The 12,500-nt window shown below is 42.7% G+C and overlaps 1 protein-coding gene and 2 long non-coding RNA genes across 3 annotated transcripts in view; 1 reads left to right on the top strand and 2 right to left on the bottom strand.

The window, feature by feature from the left end:
* Positions 1 to 2,832, bottom strand: part of LOC135089145 (carbohydrate sulfotransferase 1-like) — a 28,335-nt gene extending 25,503 nt beyond the window's left edge. Inside the window, exon 1 of the mRNA XM_063984432.1 lies at positions 2,315 to 2,832. The gene's annotated coding sequence lies outside the window, so the exon portion shown is untranslated. The remainder of the gene's footprint in view (positions 1 to 2,314) is intronic.
* LOC135089147 (uncharacterized) overlaps positions 1 to 3,002 on the bottom strand; it is a 73,367-nt gene extending 70,365 nt beyond the window's left edge. Inside the window, exon 1 of the long non-coding RNA XR_010261395.1 lies at positions 2,911 to 3,002. This is a non-coding gene — a long non-coding RNA (uncharacterized LOC135089147). The remainder of the gene's footprint in view (positions 1 to 2,910) is intronic.
* A 7,056-nt stretch (positions 3,003 to 10,058) lies between these two features.
* The window catches only part of LOC135089142 (uncharacterized), a 15,093-nt gene continuing 12,651 nt past the window's right edge, over positions 10,059 to 12,500 (top strand). The window contains exon 1 of the long non-coding RNA XR_010261394.1: positions 10,059 to 10,172. This is a non-coding gene — a long non-coding RNA (uncharacterized LOC135089142). The remainder of the gene's footprint in view (positions 10,173 to 12,500) is intronic.

Raw genomic sequence — 12,500 nt, 5'->3', positions numbered from 1 at the left:
TAGTAGTAGTAGTAGTAGTAGTAGTAGTAGTAGTAGTAGTAGTAGTAGTAGTAGTAGTAGTAGTAGTAGTAGTAGCAGCAGCTTACTGACAAAACAACATGGAAAGTCCCAAACAAGTACAGAAAGAAAAAAAAATCTTATCTAAACTTGTCCAAATAACATAACTATAAAAACTAGGGGGAAAAAAAGACATATATCAACGAACAAAGAGTGAGAGAGGAAAAATAGTTCCTTTTCCTCTAAAACATACACACTCTACAGACACACACACACACACACACACACACACACACACACACACACACACACACACACACACACACACACACACACACACAGTATACACACATACATTAGCATACATAGCAGACTTATACATTAAAACACTCCAACATAAGAAATAAGTAAAAAGAAAAAAACTCTTACTATTTTTATGAATCCTCTCTATGAACCACCACCACCATCACCACCCACCACCAACACCACCACCACCACCACCACTAGTGCTATCAAAACAAGCCTAAAATCTATAACCTAGCCAGATAAACAGTTGCCTGGCGAGGATTAACACCGGCAAACAGGTCCGCCCATTGCCACGACCCTGTTTCCCGATTCCTCTGCTTTCACTTCCCGCAGATGTCCTCATCTGAACTTTCTTGCTCACCTTGACTCCTTCTTACATCAGTGTTCAAGTGTCTGAGGATTCATGACTCACCTTCCGGGGTTTCTAAAAGAGTGATATACAGAGAGAGAGAGAGAGAGAGAGAGAGAGAGAGAGAGAGAGAGAGAGAGAGAGAGAGAGAGAGAGAGAGAGAGAGAGAGAGAGAGAGAGAGAGAGAGAGAGAGAGAGAGAGAAATTTATATCTCATAATGGAGATTACACCACGCAGACCGCTTTAATATACGTATTTTTGTCAGTATTAAGGGGGGAGAGAGAGAGAGAGAGAGAGAGAGAGAGAGAGAGAGAGAGAGAGAGAGAGAGAGAGAGATTAATATCCTAATGACAACGAACACTAAATACACACACAGCTTGAAAACAATACATATTCATATCACGCCAATATTAACAGAAGTTATTAAACAAATACATAATATCAAACTGGATGCGGCGTACCCAGCTGGGAATAAAAACAAATAACAGAGGAGGGAGGGAGGGGCGGCAACATAATAGAATGAAATTGCAGTAGTAATATAGTAATTAATCCATTTGGTGCCCCCACGCTCCCTCCGTCACTCAGGCGAACCAGGACAGGTAAAAATCCACCCACCTGTCTGTCCATCAACTCGCAACATCCTACGTGAAACAGACATTGACGTACAGTGACCCTGGCAAGTGGAGGTCAAGAAACTAGTCTCTCTCTCTCTCTCTCTCTCTCTCTCTCTCTCTCTCTCTCTCTCTCTCTCTCTCTCTCTCTCTCTCTCTCTCTCTCTCTCTCTCTCTCTAGCCGTGACCTTCAACTCGGCGGTGATTGAGAGAATGAACCCAGAGAAAATTTTCCAGTGAATACCTGAGGCGCCTTTGATAAATTCTTGGTCTTTTTGGTCGACTATCCTGAGGCACTCCTGCCCGCTGCCTTCAGGTTTCATTCCAGGAGTCACGGCAGCTTTTCCACGACCCTTTCCCCCATCGCTGTCCCCCAGACGCCCACCCACCCATCCATCCCTCTCTCCTCTACAAGAATGTCAAAAATATTCCTCAAAATTCAATGATCACTCGGCTTTTGAAGACTTACGCCGCATACTTTTCTATACACACACACACACACACACACACACACACACACACACACACACACACACAAACACACACACACGTTACTAATCTGTATATCCTTCCGTTCATCGTATTAAGTGTACTGAACTGAAATCTTGGTATTACGTATGGAATATTTATCATTTCAAAGGTGTTTATAGCAGACTTAAATTATTTACATCGCAAGGTACGTACTAGGTACAAACCAAGGCAATTTCCTTAAAAGATTAAGAGAGAAGAGAGAAAAAACTAAATATGAAAAAAAAATAAGCTATATTTTTTCTTAAGCAAAGAATAATAAAACGAACATTGCTTTTTGTATTTCAGCAGCAGCAACAACAACAACAACAACAACAACAACAACAACAACAACAACAACAATAATAATGATAATAATAATAATAATAATAATAATAAAATGTCTAGCGTTAACCCTTCATAATTTAAGGCATTATTAGACTTCTTAATTGCTTTAGTCCACGCTTTGCATAGAAAACAAAAGCGTTAAGGCAGAACTATAGAAAAACATCTATACAATAACCATAATAATTCAGTACTTACATTGCTGAGACGACCGCCGCTACTCTCACCCTTCACCGGAACTCCAGGTGTTCATTTCAACCAACAGATAACAATAAGCACTACAGATTCATTTCCACACACTTGACTACAGCGCACACTTAACACTCGTTCGACAGTTTAATCCTCCAATCAGCCACGTAATTACCAAAGATAACTTTATATTTCAGTTTTCTGGTTATTAATGATAGGTTTTCAATAAGCACCACAATTTCCTGATTAGTAATGTATGGTTAAGTAGCACGCACTTTTTCATCACTTCAATCCCACAATCAACAACGTGATTTGCCAAGATAACGTGATTTCATTCTTTTTTTTTTTCTGGTTATTAATGACAGGTTTTCAATAAGGATCACATTTTCCTGGTTATTAATGATGGATTTCCTATAAATACCACACAGACACAAGCTCTTATGCTGAAACTGCACTGCACAGCCACACATAAGTATTCCCATTACACCGCAATAAGAATATCACACATACACCAGCTTTTAGTCATCTAATTATCCAAGCTTACATTTTCTGAACACGCAAGGTAGTTACCCACACCCGCGGCACATACTCACACACGTACATACCCGAATTTACCCAAGATATCCACGCATTTAGGCAGGAAAGGAGTCAACCGCAGCCAACACAGTCACAGGCACCCTTCACTGGTGTTCCTTTCCGTGCAAACGGACTTAAATATCATCATTGATATGAATTGCCAAAATATACGATTTTAAAGCCAAACACAGTTAAAAAGAATCAGAAAAATTCAGGAATCATTACTACTCTATTACATCATTTAATTGATTTTTTCATCCTTTGTTTTAAGAAAGATGTAGATTTGCAGGCCTGCGCATTACTACATTCATTTGTTATATCTTTGTCCCGAGCGACAGGATTCCAATAATGGTATTGAGCGACTTGGCAAATGCATATCAGCATTATGTTGACAGACAGAAGGGCTTGGTTTGTTCAGTTAGTTATGATGAGGCTTGCAAAACACGTATGTCTTTATTGCTACGTGTCTACTGCTCTCTCTCTCTCTCTCTCTCTCTCTCTCTCTCTCTCTCTCTCTCTCACTTTAAAACACTTTAAACACTTTAAACACTTTATTATGTTTGTCATTTTACAGTTGAGTTAAGAACTTAATATAATTTTATAACAAACAAACAGCCCTTAGTAAGCAACTGCTTTATGGGCAGACAAAAAAGAAAAAAAAAAATTTATATACTCGTATTAGGACTAATTATAAAAGTAACTTAAAATAAAAAAAATAAATAAAAAAAAGAATATGATTTCCTATTACCAAGATATGCTAAATAACATCTTTCTATGCCAGACTGAACGTTGTGTGGCTTAAAGTGCCTCAAGGAGTGAAAAAAAAAAAAAAAAATCCCAACTGGCAAGCCTATCTCGTACTCGGTTGAGGCTAGGGTGTGTTGGGGGCGCTACTCTGCTGACCTCTGCCTGCCACCCAGCAAGTGTTTATCCTCTAATTCCTATTTCATTTACCTCGTCAAAATAATATGCAAAAACCGTATGAGTTTCCTAGCCACGTAGAGACTCCCAAAAGATATACACGCTCTCCCGAAGCCAAGAACACTTTTTTTTTTTTTTTTTTTTCATGTAGAAGGGACAACAAAATCCAGAAAAAAAAAAAAAAAAAAAAAGCCCGCTGAGATGCCGGTTCCTGAACAGGGTCCGAAGCGGTAGTAAAAAATTGAAGGATAATTGTCTTGAAACCTCCCTCTTGAACGAATTCAAGTCAGGAAGGTGGCAATGCAGAGGCAGGTGAGAAGTTCCAGAGTTTACCAGAGAAAGGGATGAATGGCTGAGAATGCTGGTTAACTCTTTCATTAGAGAGGTGGACAGAATGAGAGAAAGAAAAAAGTCTTGTGCAGCGAGGCCGCGGGAAGAGGAAAGACATGCAGTTACCAAGATCAGAAAAGTAGTTAGCATGAAAATAGCGGTAGAAGATAGCTAGAGATGTAACATTGCGGCGATGAGGAGGCTAAAGACAGTCAGTTAGAGGAGAGGAGTTAATGAGACGAAAAGCTTTTGAATCCACCCTGTCTAAAAGAGAGGTATGTGTGGAACCCCCCAGACATGTGATGCATACTCCATACATGGACGGATAAGGCCCTTGTACAGAGTTAGCAGTTGGGAGGGGTGGATGAGAAGAACTGCCGAAGACGTCTCAGAACACTTAACTTCATAGAATCTGTTTTAGCTAGAGATGAGATGTGAATTTTCCAGTTTAGATTATAAGAAAAGGACAGACCAAGTAGGTTCATTGTAGAAGAGGGGGACAGTTGAGTGCCAATGAAGAAGAGGGGATAGTTGTCTGGAAGGCTGTGTCGAGTTGATAGATGGAGGAATTGAGTTTTTGAGGCACTGAACAATACCAAGTTTGCTCTGCCCCAGTCAGAAATTTTACAGAGATCAGAATTCAGGCGTTCTGTAGCTTCCCCGAGTGAACTGTTTACTTCCTGAAAGGTTGGACGTCTATGAAAAGACGTGGAAAAGTGCAGGGTAGTATCATCAGCGTAGGAGTGGATAGGACAAGAAGTTTGGTTTAGAAGATCATTGATGAATAATAAGAAGAGAGTGGGTGACACCACTGTTAATAGATTTAGGAGAAGAACAGTGACCGTCTACCACAGCAACAATAGAACGGTCAGAAAGGAAACTTGAGATGAAGTTACGGAGAGAAGGATAGAAGCCGTAGGAGGGTAGTTTGGAAATCAAAGCTTTGTGCCAGACTCTATCAAAAGCTTTTGATATGTCCAAGGCAACAGCAAAAGTTTCACCAAAGTCTCTAAAAGAGGATGACCAAAACTCAGTAAGGAAAGCCAGAAGATCACCAGTGGAGCGGCCTTGACGGAACCCATACTGGTGGTCAGATAGAAGGCTGTGAAGTGATAGATGTTTAAGAATCTTCCTGTTGAGGATAGATTAAAAAAACTTTAGAGAGACAGGAAATTAAAGCAATAGGACGGTAGTTTGAGGGATTAGAACTGTCACCCTATTTAGAAACAGGCTGAATGTAGGCAAACTTCCAGCAAGAAGGAAAGGTAGATGTTAATAAACAGAGTTGAAAGAGTTTGACTAAGCAAGGTGCAAGCACGGAGGCACAGTTTCGGAGAACAATAGGAGGGACCCCATCAGGTCCATAAGCCTTCCGAGGGTTTAGGCCAGCGAGGGCATGGAAAACATCATTGCGAAGACTTTTAATAGGTAGCATGAAGTAGTCAGAGGGTGGAGGAGAGGAAGGAATAAGCCCTGAATCGTCCAAGGTAGAATTTTTATCTAAGGTTTGAGCGAAGAGTTCAGCTTTAGAAATAGATGTGATAGCAGTGGTGCCATCTGGTTGAAATAAAGGAGGGAAAGAAGAAGAAGCAAAGTTACTGGAGATATTTTTGACTAGACGCCAGAAGTCACGAGGGGAGTTAGATCATGAAAGATTTTGACACTTTCTATTAATGAAGGAGATGTTGGCTAGTTGGAGAACAGACTTGGCATGGTTCCGGGCAGAAATATAAAGTGCATGAAATTCTGGTGATGGAAGGCTGAAGTACCTTTTGTGGGCCACCTCTCTTTCATGACAGCACGAGAACAGTCTGTATTAAGCCAAGGTTTGGAAAGTTTAGGTCGAGAAAAAGAGTGAAGAATGTACGCCTCCATGCCAGACACTATCACCTCTGTTATGCGCTCGGCACACAGAGACGGGTCTCTGACACGGAAGCAGTAGTCATTCCAAGGAAAATCAGCAAAATACCTCCTCAGGTCCCCCCCAACTAGCAGAGGCAAAACTCCAGAGGCACCTCCGCTTACGGGGATCCTGAGGAGGGATTGGAGCGATAGGACAAGATACAGATACGAGATATTGTGATCGGAGGAGCCCAACGGAGAAGAGAGGGTAACAGCATAAGCAGAAGGATTAGAGGTCAGGAAAAGGTCAAGAATGTTGGGCGTATCTCCATGATGGTCAGGAATACGAGTAGGGTGTTGCACCAATTGCTCTAGATCGTGGAGGATAGCAAAGCTGAAAGCTAGTTCACCAGGATGGTCAGTGAAAGGAGAGGAAAGCCAAAGCTTTTGGTGAACATTGAAGTCTCCAAGAATGGAGATCTCCGCAAAAGGGAAGACAGTCAGAATGTGCTCCACTTTGGAAGTTAAGTAGACAAAGAATTTCTTATAGTCAGAGGAGTTAGGTGAGAAATATACAGCACAGATATATTTTGTTTGAGAGTGACTCTGTAGTCGTAGCCAGATGGTGGAAAACTCTGAAGATTCAAGAGCTTCTTCCTTTGCTGCTGCTGGTGATGGTGGGGTGGACCTTCTTATTCCTTTGCTGCTGGTGGTGGTGCATCTTCCTCTGCTGGTGGTGGTGGTGGTGGTCCTTCTTCTTCCTCTGCTGGTAATGGTGGTTGTCCTTCCTCCGCTGTTGCTGGTGGTGCTTCTTCTTCCTCTGTTACTGCTGGTGGTGGGAGATAGTGATTGTCCTTCTTCCTCTGCTGCTGCTGGTGGTTGTTGTCCTTCTTCTTCCTCTGCTGCTGGTGCTGGTGGTGCTTCTTCTTCTTCTGCTGATCTTTCTGCTTCCTCTGCTGGTGGTGGTGGTCCTGTGGTGGTGGTCCTTCTTCTTTTTCTGCTGCTGCTGGTGATGCTGCTACTTCTTCCTTTGCTGCTTCCTTCCCCTGAACCTGGTCACTACATGGACCAAAAAACTGAATCTGTCCTACCCTATGCTAACCTATCCTATCCTATCCTATTATTAACCTACTTGCGTGAACCTACTTGCGTGAGTCACTTTGGTGGTCCTTGTAGTTCCCAGAGTGGGACAAGTGGGTGGGGAGGGCAGCTATCCCCTGGGCAGCTCCATCATCAGTTTGTGTTTCGTAGGCACACACGGTGATGGAATGCATGCTCTTTAAAGTTTTTTACAAGTTCCGCTTCCTTCAACTTCTTTTTGCAAAGTTGACCTATTTCCCCACCTTATGTTCATGTAAATATATATTAAAGAAGAAATGTTGTCTATTATGATGTGAATATATTTTACCAGGTTAATCTATGTTTATAAGTTCCTATTGGTATTTGAACGCTGGGGTCCAACATTCATTGTTCCCATGACCGTCACTCTATCCACTGGTCCATGGGAACCCCAACACAGTTATGCGTAAAGAAGATATATTTGAACACAGTATTTCCCTAATTGTGTTCATGCCTCCACCAAAAGTTCAACAGTAATTACTGCTGTCTATTTTAGTGAGAACACTGATATTCACAACTATAATAAGATATAATTAAGTATTGTGGACTTGTTGGAATAACAGTGAAAACAGTAGTAAGTGAGATTATAGAACTTTAGAGCGGCGGGGATTCCTTGGGTCTGGAGTCCCCTGTGGTAACCCTCCCCGTGCTGCACCACCATTACACCATCACACCTGTCCATTGTGCAGCACGAGAAGGACTCAGCCCAGAGATCCACGGATTGCTTTATTCATGATTCACGTCGTCTCAACATAGAAATCAATTTAGGTCCTCCAGAGAAAGAATGGTGATTGTACCTGCAGCTTTAGTTACTGAAGAGAATAGCGCTGTTACAGTTATTCCATCAAACTTAAAGCTTAAATCTATTATGTTTGCAGCCAGATAACATACAGTGAAGCTGGTGAGCATGATAACTCAAGAAAAATCCGCTTACAAATGGTGCGAATAATGGGAAACTTACGCGGGCGGGATTAATGTTTTCCTTAGGCGGAAGCAAAAATTTAACATTAAGTGGACCGTCCTCTTAGTATACCTTGGTGACAGCCAACACCCACCAGCAACAAGCGAGAGAGCACCTTGTCTAGCGAAGTAAAGTAGCCTCGCTGTGGCTTGCATTTCTGTCGCGCCTAGTTTCTTCTTTTTCTTGTGATCTATTCCAGCTTTGCATCGTTTTGTAATCCTTTTTTCTTCCTTTTGCCATTCACTGTTTTCTTCTTCACTGTTTTAAGCATTATTTTCCCGGCACACATCTCTCATTCTCGGCTCTATTTAATCACTTTCCATTTCCTTCAGTCTCTAGTATTCTCTAGTAATAGGATGACCTTTGCCTTTCCACACTGTTGCCTTTTATACAGTTACTAGAGATACGGTACATCTTGCGAGGAATATAATACCAGTTAATCAAGAGAGATATAGTACAAGTGAATGGCTGCAGTACATTAGTTTAGACTGCATACTGCCTACATATTAAAGCCTCGCCCTCAACTTTCAACAACTAATGCTACAATACTATCTACCTCGCCTCTCCAACTTTCCCACAGCCTCCCTAACCATGGCAGGATAAAGTTACCTTCAGTATAGTTAAAAACTGCGCGCTTGTTGCAAAGTTGGATATTAAACTATTAGGATATCCGAGGGTAATGGCTTTAGTGCTTATCAGTATCGCTGTATTTGTTTTGTAGTTCATCCATTATTCCTCCTAACTTCAGAGATGGGGCCTGGAGATGTACCAACGTGAAGTGACAGTGCAAAGGATTAATATGTAGGCTCTCAGGTTTTGTTATGTCCAATCTGTCTTAATCTATTGTTGTTTTTAGTCTCAGTGTGTATTTGAGTGAGAGAGAGAGAGAGAGAGAGAGAGAGAGAGAGAGAGAGAGAGAGAGAGAGAGAGAGAGAGAATGATTTATACACAACTTGTTACATTTTTCATGGTTCCCCTCAACAATTAATGATCTGAAAACGTGTCGTGGCTCAGTCTGCCTGCACTCATCGCTCGACAACATAACCAATGTACTTCATGTCGAAATCACTGTTTCAAAAATGATATATGAATACCCGACTATTGACACCGTGCTGCATGTAGGACAAGAATACATCGTGCTGAAACATGCCAGTAATCCAAGGCAATGAATCTCCATCACTTTAAAGGGCGCACTTATTACACACTTGTTACACAGCCCACGCCGAGATGGTTGATGCCCCCAGGAGCCAATTTGACGGTCTTTGCCTGGTACACTGAAAAGCTCCACCTCAGTCAGCTTAGAAAAATTGGAAAGAAAAGTATTGAGTTTTGTCGCGCGGATGTTGATATCGTTTCATGATTTTCTTTTTCTTTTTTTTTTTTTTTTTAGGACATGAACACGCCTTTTTAGATTTCACAGTGAGACGTTGAAAAATACGACGTAGATGTGTTATTTTTACCATAACTCTATTCGATTTTCATAACGGACGACAGTAACACGAAGCTTAAGAAAAAATTTAGGTTTGGAGCACCTGATAAAAAAATTCAACAGGAAAAGAGAGGAGATGGACGAGTGTGGATGGAACACGATGCTAACCAGGAGTGTGGGAGGACAAGAGACAAGAGCCACGTGTGACAGTTCTGAATGCCACGGGGCTGGAAAACACACCAAGCCTCCAGAAGCGGGAGAGATAAAGGACTCAGATCGATTGACTCCCATTGGTGGCGATGAGACTCATAAATACAGCAGACCTGATCCTCGACAAGGGCTGGAAGTGTGACGAAACTGAGGCAACACGATGAAAGTCAAGTACTGCGGCTAGACGTGGAAACTCATGAGTGCCAATGTCTTCTAGCGTTGGAAGAGAAGTGTGTGGCCTTGGGGAGATATAAATGTATATATAATGAAGATGTCATTAGGCGGTGTGTGCATTATGCGTGTGTTTAGGGGCGGGAGTGGTGCAGCGCGTGCGAGGCGAGCGGCCCGAGCAACGCTGCGGGTGGCGGCTCTCTCAGTTCCAGTATTCGTTCAGTAGCGCTGGCGAGGCGATCCCCAAGGCTTGCCGCGACACACGCTCCCTTGCACCACGGTGTTGCCCGGGCGACGGGACCAGACCTGTGAGCCTGTCCCCCTCCCTCTTATCCCTTGGACGTGTGCAATAGAAGCTACTTTTGATATTTTTACAGACGTGTGAATCTTTTTTTTTTTTCTTCTTTGTTGCGCTGCGTTGTGGTGCGGCCAAACCTGCGAGGACTACAAATGTTCTCGCTGGTGTGTTGTTGTGAGATGGTGTGGCGTGAGCACTTCGCGAGCAAGTTTGAGAGACGGATTCAATTTCGTCACGCCTAAATTGAATGGTGATATTGTTGGTGGTGGTAATGGCGGTGATGGTGGTGATACTAACAGTGGTGATGATTATAGGACAGTATTAAGTATGGTGTATGTGATGGAGATCATGTCGCAGGGAGTGATGATGGTGATGATGGTAATGGTGACAGTACAGTGGTAGTGGTGGAGATGGTGGTGATCTGTGCGAGTAGCAGTGGCAGTGGTGGTGTGATAGTGGTAGTGGTGTTGACTGGTGGTGGGATAGTACTGGTAATTTGGTGGTGATGAATGTGATGGTGGTGGATGAACTTGAGACAGACAACAAACCCGGATGTAATGCTGTGGTAAACCTCGCTTTGTGCATGTACGTGGACGCGGCCGGGGTGTTTGTCTTCGTGTGATGGCTACTTGGAGGATAAACGCTACCATGGTTACGTTGCGTCCGCGGGAGGTGATTGTGGTGGGTGTGATAATGGTGAGGGGAGGGAGCGATAACATCACACCCACCACCATCATCACCACCACTACCACTGCCACTATTAAAAGTTCATAATCGTCGGCTACCAATCATCGCCGCGTCCTACCTGCCCCTGACGTGCGCTGTTATTCGGCTCAAAAATATGTAATTGCTTTCTGACATTTTCCTAGCCCTCCTCTTTCATAAAATCTAACAGGGAGAGTTGAGTTGTGAAACGATCCCGCCACTGGACACAAAGTTTTTTTTTTTTTTTCTTTTTACGAAAATATAACAGCAAAAAAAAAAAAAAACTAAGTATTTTACACCTTATCTTTAGAACGCCTTTGCACACATCCACCTATCCATCCCTCCATCCATCATCTGACGCACAATAACAAAGAAAAAAAACTTGACGGACAAAGCGCACTAAAAAATAAACAAAAGAAGTTACCAGTATTTTTACACGCACATTTACAGCCCCGGCTCGGTTACCATAAATCGGAGATAACGAAAACATTTTACTGCGTAGTTTTTCCCGAGCCTTTTTTTTCTGTCTCCCATTCCTTTATTGCACTAAACTCACGTGATCGCTGGAGCAAGGACACGAAAGAGGCAAGAGAGAGAGAGAGAGAGAGAGAGAGAGAGAGAGAGAGAGAGAGAGAGAGAGAGAGAGAGAGAGAGAGAGAGAGAAGCAACACAGAGAAAAGGGGACAAAGAAGAGGAAGTGTTGTTGGAAAAAAGACAAGGAAAGAAAAGAGAAAGAGGAGCAGGTGGACTGTAAGAAAGAGGAGGCAGCACAATACTTATACGTCTATTTAGCTATTGTAAGAAAGAGTAACAAGACGCAAGTCACTAGATACGGAGAAAGACTATTGGAAGACGACACATCAGGAAACAGATAACATTGCAGGAAAGAATCAGAAGAAAGAGAAGGAGGAAGTGAAGGAGAAGGAGAAGGAAGGTATCTAAGGGGAAAACGCAAGCAGATATTGAAGGAAAGACTCACCAGCAAGCACCAGAGGAAAAAATATGGAGGAAGGAAAGGATGGGACGAAGAAATACAGGACGGAAGAACGCTGGAAGAAGATTGATAGCGGGCAGGTACTCGGCAGGAAAAACAAACAGAGGTATTAGAGGGAAGTTTTGCAGACGAAGACACAAGAAGAAAGAGTCGCGGCCGGCGGTATTGAGGAAAGAAAAGACTCCAGGCCAGACGAGCTATTGGAGGGAAGTCTTGCGGGTGGAAATAACAAGAGAAAGATTCTTCTGCAACTTTTATTGAAGGGATGAAATAGGGTGACGGAGGTACTCAAGGAAAGAAGACTCAGGAGAGGGTGAGAGAGAGAGAAAGGTGTCAGGGGGAAATACGCTGGAAGGAAATATCGGAGAAGGAAGGAGGGAATTGCTCTCAACGGAGAAGAATTGAAAGGTCTATAAAGAGGGAAGAGCTGAGGCGGAGATCCGGGAGAGGGAAGGCAGTGAAGGGAGGATCACTGCCGAAGAAGAGGCATGGTAGGGGAGGCTTATACAGAGATGGGGAAAGGAAAGAAATAGCCAACCAAGAAAAATTTTGGAATATGAAAAAGAAAAAAAAAAGGAAAAAAAAAACTGTTCGGCAAATAATGGCAGGGAGAAAATAGCGAAAACGGATTGATTTTTG

The sequence above is a fragment of the Scylla paramamosain genome, chromosome 32, assembly GCF_035594125.1.
Source record: "Scylla paramamosain isolate STU-SP2022 chromosome 32, ASM3559412v1, whole genome shotgun sequence".
In the NCBI taxonomy this organism is placed as follows: domain Eukaryota; kingdom Metazoa; phylum Arthropoda; class Malacostraca; order Decapoda; family Portunidae; genus Scylla; species Scylla paramamosain.
This window is presented reverse-complemented; position numbering and strand designations above follow the sequence as displayed.